This window comes from Galeopterus variegatus, unplaced genomic scaffold (genome assembly GCF_000696425.1).
Source record: "Galeopterus variegatus unplaced genomic scaffold, G_variegatus-3.0.2 Scaffold5527, whole genome shotgun sequence".
Classification (NCBI taxonomy): domain Eukaryota; kingdom Metazoa; phylum Chordata; class Mammalia; order Dermoptera; family Cynocephalidae; genus Galeopterus; species Galeopterus variegatus.
The window spans coordinates 65391-71167 of record NW_007731638.1 but is presented as its reverse complement, the minus strand read 5'-3'; the positions used below and the strand labels follow the sequence as shown (position 1 = coordinate 71167).

General features: G+C 39.1%; 1 non-coding gene across 1 annotated transcript; it reads right to left on the bottom strand.

Moving 5' to 3' along the window:
- Positions 1 to 4018: 4018 nt before the first annotated feature.
- TRNAI-GAU lies at positions 4019 to 4093 on the bottom strand. Its single transcript has one exon. It is a non-coding gene; the product is annotated as a tRNA-Ile (tRNA).
- Between the last annotated feature and the right edge of the window lie 1684 nt (positions 4094 to 5777).

The window sequence follows — 5777 nt, the reverse complement described above, 5'->3', positions numbered from 1 at the left end:
GATGGACATTTAGGCTGGTTCCATGTCTTGGCTATTATAAATAGATCTGTGATGAACATGGGAGTACAGGTGTCCCTTCGACATGATGATTTCCATTCCTCTGGATATATACCTAGAAGAAGGATTGCTGGATCATATGGAAGATCTATCTGTAGTTGTTTGAGAAACCTCCATACTGTTTTCCTTAGAAGCTGTACTAGTTTACAGTCCCACCAACAGTATAGGAGTGTTCCCTTTTCTTCAGTAATGTTGCAGGATACAAAATAAATGCCCCCAAATCAGTAGCACTTATATACTCAAATATATCTTTCAAACATATATATTTAGTTATTAATTTATTGAAAGCATTTGATTAATTCAATGCATATGTAACAGCCCATATGAACTCCTGATTAGCATGAGAGAATAATTTTTAGCATACTGAGTTTATAGAATTTCAGTCAAAATCAAATAATTTTATCATTGTGCAAACTTTTCTCCAAGGGTTTTTGAGATATTTTCAATACCTCAGAAATTCCATCAATACTTTCTGATATTTCTAGGGAGCACTAGGGTAGGAACCACTGTAGTCACCATCTCTGTGATTCTTCAGATTTCCTAGGGCAATCTTGATATCAAATGCTCATTTCCACTGCCAGCTCTGATTTAGGGTTGTTGAATGTGGATTTGGTCAATTCTTGTCTAGGGGGCATCTGTTTCAGGGGAGAGTAACCTCCTCATCAATTCCAAGGAATGACTTACAATTGGCTTGTGCCTGTTCCCCCTTTGCCTTTGATTGATCTGGTTGTGTATGTTACCTAGCTCTATCAAAGAGAAATGAGAGGAAGTCTGCTAATTTAAACCAATTATGGTAAGTATTATTTTTTTAAAAAAAACTTTAGACAAATTAAATTTAACAAAGTTTAACTGAGCAAAGAATGATTTGCAAATCAGACAGCTGCCAGAACAGAACAGGTGCACAGTGACTCCACAGCTGCCACGTGTTCGGGTAAGATTTATAGACAGAAAAAGGAAAGTGACGTACAGAAATGGAAGTGAGGTACAGAATCAGTTGGATTGCTTACATCTTATTTGAACACAGTTTGAACAGTTGTCTCAGCCTGTAATTGGCCGAGACTCGGCTACTTGTTACAAGAGTATGTTATAGTCTATTTGCACATCAAGGTAGGTTACAAGAATGGGTTACAGTCTGTTTATGTATCAGGTTAGGTTACAGTTTACTATGTCCGAAGAAACCTTTAGGCTAAACTTAATTTAACAGCATGTGACAAAAGTCTAACCAATGAGAAGCCTGATGAGGGAGATTTATGGAATGCTTTCTTTGTCCTTGAAAAATGAGAAGAAGCAAAAGCATTTTATTTTCCCTTCTTCCTGCCTGTGGAGGTGCTGTGTAATGACGTAATACCTGGAGCTGCTGCAGTCATTTTGTTATCATGGGGTAACTGCTGGCACATTGACGACTGGCAGGCTGGAAGGAGGGAAAGAACCTTGGCCCTGATGATTTGTTAAGTGACTTTATTAACTATTCCTGGAACTTCTCTACCTCTGGATTTCCTTTTACATGATGCAGTTTAAGTCACTTTTAGCTGCATTTTTCTAGATATATCTGATCCTTGTAGCTGAAAGTAATTCAACTGATATCAGATAAGTAATTAACATTTTAAAAATATTAGCAACAAACAAATGTATTTATGGAATCTCAGAGTTAAGAAGGACCTTAAAGGTCATCTAGTCTAACCGCCTAATTATGTTATGCAAATTGAAAATATAATGGGCAACCTAAAGTCACTTTTAGAAGATGTAACAACAGACTTATGCTGACAGCCCCAAATTGTCACAATGACTAAATAAATGGCATATTATTAAAAGAGGCAACCTGTTATGGACTGAATTGTGCCCCCTTCCCCCCTCCCCCAGAATTTGTATGTTGAAATTCTAACCTTTTATGTGATGGGGCCTTTAAGGAAGTAGGAGATATTTGGATATTTGGATAATTTGAAGATAGAGCTATTAAGGAGGTAATTAAAGTTAAGTGAGGTTATATGGATGAAACTAGTGTCCTTATAAAAAAAATCCAGTGAGACTGGTGTCCTTATAAGAAATGAAGAGACACTAGGATGGCTGCACACAGAGAAAAGGCCATATGAGGAAAGACAGTGAGAAAGTGGCTGTCTGAAGACAAAAAAAAGAGAGAAGCCTCGGGAGAAATCAAACCTGCTGATGCCTTGATCTTGGACTTCCAGTCACCAGAACTGTGGGAAAGTAAATTTCTGGTTTCACTTCCACATCTTTGCTATTTCTCTTGGCTAGAGTGTTCTCCTACTTCCTGTCTGTGTGTCAAAATGTTATTTGTCTTTTCAAATAAATTTTTATGAAAATAATGCATGTACACAGCTAAAAAGTTAAACTGCTACAAGGCTTACAAAGAAAAAAAAAGTCCCTTATCCCTTTCTTCCCCACTCCAGATTTATTTTTCCTAGAGGCAACTACTTTTCATTATTTTAGTTGTTTCTTCTGCTATTTACCTCCTTATTTCTTTTTTCTTTTTTTTTTTTTTTTTTTAAAAGATGACCGGTAAGGGGATCTTAACCCTTGACTTGGTGTTGTCAGCACCACGCTCAGCCAGTGAGCGAACCGGCCATCCCTATATGGGATCCGAACCCGGGGCCTTGGTGTTATCAGCACCGCACTCTACTGAGTTAGCCACGGGCCGGCCCTAAATTTCTGTTTTTAAGCCACCCGGTCTGTGGTATTTTGTTAGGGCAGCCCTAGTAGATTAATAAAAAATCCAAACAAAATTGCTTAAGAAAGAAGCAAATTTATCATCTCATGTAACACTGAGAGGATATTTCCGGGGCTGATTAATTAACAGGTTGATAATGTGAATTAGGACCTAGGCTCTTTCCATCTTTCTGACTTGCCACTCTCAGCACATTGACTTTGGGACTGGCTGGTTAGCTCAGCTTGTTAGAGCACAGCCTTATAACACCAAGGTCATGATGGGTTCAGATCCCTGTACTGGCCAGCCACCAAAAAAACCCCTGCATCATATTGTCTTTTAACCTTGGATTTGTCCTTGCCTGGAAGCGAGACAGCTATATCAGCTCCAAAGTTTACTTCCACACACAGCTGTATTAATCAGAAAAGGGTTTCTCATGCAAATCTGTTTAAGAGTAAAGAAAACTTTCCCAGAAGCCCCCAAGTTGTCTCCATGTGTCTCAGTCCAAATTGTGTCAAATGCTTTTGCCTAAATAATTCCTTTCAAGGGGAATAGGATTACTGTGCTTGGATCAGATCAGTTGTGATTCACTCCCTGGGACTGAGGCACCACCCAGCCTTCTCTGAAGCAAGAAGGCCCCCTGGAATCTGTTAGCCAGGAACTGCAGGATCCGGAGAGGGATGAGTCTTGGATACCAGACAACCAACAGGCCCTTCTGTGTGTTTGCTCTAGTTCCTGCTTTGACCCAATTTATTAACCTGGTATGTCTTGTGATATAAAAAATTGCAGGGCTAAGAAGTCAGGATTGCAAGTAACATCCCTTAAGACCATCCAGCTTTCTTTGACCTTATTCCACGCTTATTAAGCAGTTTTCTTTTGATTAATTGGGCTACCTAACTACCTTGATATCTGGTAGGAAGTGCCCCAATAGCCAACTGACATAATTAGTACATTAGAGAGGTGTATCACATGTTATAAATTAATAACTTCATGTTCTGACCTCACATAATGCTCTCATGAGTGTAATTAGAGTAAATAATTTATTCATCATTCATTCAGTACTTTCTTTGTTCTGGGCACTACATAGGTGCTAGAAATACAAAAGTGAACAGGATGATTCTTGCTCTGAGGACTTTGCTCTCTATTAGGAGTTCACAGTCCCAAATGCAGCTATTACAGTTACCATTTAGGGAGCATGTCTCAGGCACTAGCTAAGTGTTTTCTGTGTTTCATAGAAAGTCATGCTCCCTGTTACCTTTTTTTGGGGGGTGGGGTCTTTATTTATTTATTTTTGGTGGTTGGCCAGTACAGGGATTTGAACCCTGAACGTTGGTGTTATCAGCACCATGCTCTAACCAATTAAGCTAACCAGCCAGCCCTCTGTGTTGCCTTTCTGACCTCATTTCCTAGAATTCCTTCCTCACTCACTCTGCTCCAGCCACGCTGGTCCATGCACTCTTGAAGCAACACATTGGTTTTTCTTGTCAGTCTGCTCAGGAATTTCGTGGAACTAGATGAGGTGGCGACAATTCAGCTAAAGAAAGCAATATTTTGGTTTATTTGTTCTACCTCTGTTTATTTCAAAATTAATTCCTTTCCAGCCTTATCATACATTTGAAGAAAAGACCATGGAGCTGTTATCCCTGTTGTTCATGCACACTGAATTTCAGCTTGATTTTCTAGGCCCTTCAGTTTGAATTCATGGATGGTCCCATAATATCCATGTATCTCCTGCTGGGAAGCAGAGACTCCTTTCCTCTGGGCATGAACATACAAGGATTCGTGCTGTCCTTCTGAATAAGGCACTGAAAAACACCTAAAACTCCTCCCATTATGATTTTAATAAATATCAATTTATTAAAGTTTCTCTTTCCCCGCTTCTCCAGATCTTTTGCCTGAAAATATAGCAGCCATTCTTCTCCAATGTCCACTATTTTGTCTTGCTAAGGGTGAAGATTCAGGATATCATTTTGATGCCTACTCCTCTTAAAGCAGGCCATTTATAATTTTGCTGCATGGACGTAATTTTAACCTTTTCAAAATCATCAGGGCTTGTTTCAGGGGAGAGGTGAAGTACATTAAAGACAATAGCCTCTCTCATAGTCTGAACTGAACTAAACTTTGGGTCAAACAGTTTTCTAATTGGTTTGGATTTCTAATCCATTAAAGGAAAGCTCTGATTACATTTTACAGCAGGTCACTAGGCAAAAATCTGCTTCATCTGCACAATAACTATAGTTCCTTTCCATTTGACTATGTCACTGGAAGATATTTACTCTGTGTTAGGGAGCAGAAGTGGCCCATGGTGTGTCCCATTCTCCCAACCACATCAAAGCACTTTGTATACCACAGAGCCCTCAGGGAGGATGCTCTTGTGCACTGGCTGATGTTCACTTACCCATTTAATTACACCCAACATCAGCCTTAGGGCCTGCAAACAACAGTATGGTTACTGCATTAAGAAAGTGGCAGTTACAGACCTCAGGCCCTGATGTGAATCTCTAAGAAATGTGGAGTATATTAACATTTATAAAGCAAATGTATTTCACAGGGCCTAGTTTCCAAAGCCCTGTAGTTTCAGGTTTAGTCTAACTTTTAAAATTACACATAGAAATGTTAACCTTGCAAAAGACAGGAAACTTTCCCTAGACTAAAGTCTCTGTTGAGGATATAGAATTGTAACACAGCAAAGTTGCTGGCTCTTCTGTCCTTGAGAGCAGGTTAACCTACTGATTAATATGTTAAGAACAATGCTTTATTGTTATGTAAAAATACTGAGGAAACTGCTGTAGGAAAACACAGTATTTGCTAAGAACAAGCTTGTGTTGGTGGATTGACTTAACCTTTTGCAAATTGCATTATGAAATGTCACTTTGTTATTTCACTGATATTACCAGCTTCTATTGTTAAACTATACTTAGCCATAACCACACCTATGTTCCTTTTCTGTAACTTTCTGGACTGGAGAATAAATACTGAGATAGAACCCCAGTTCAGTGTTAATTTCCCAAAGGAGGAATGCCTCTCTCTTGAGGGTTCTTGGAAGTTAAACCCTTTG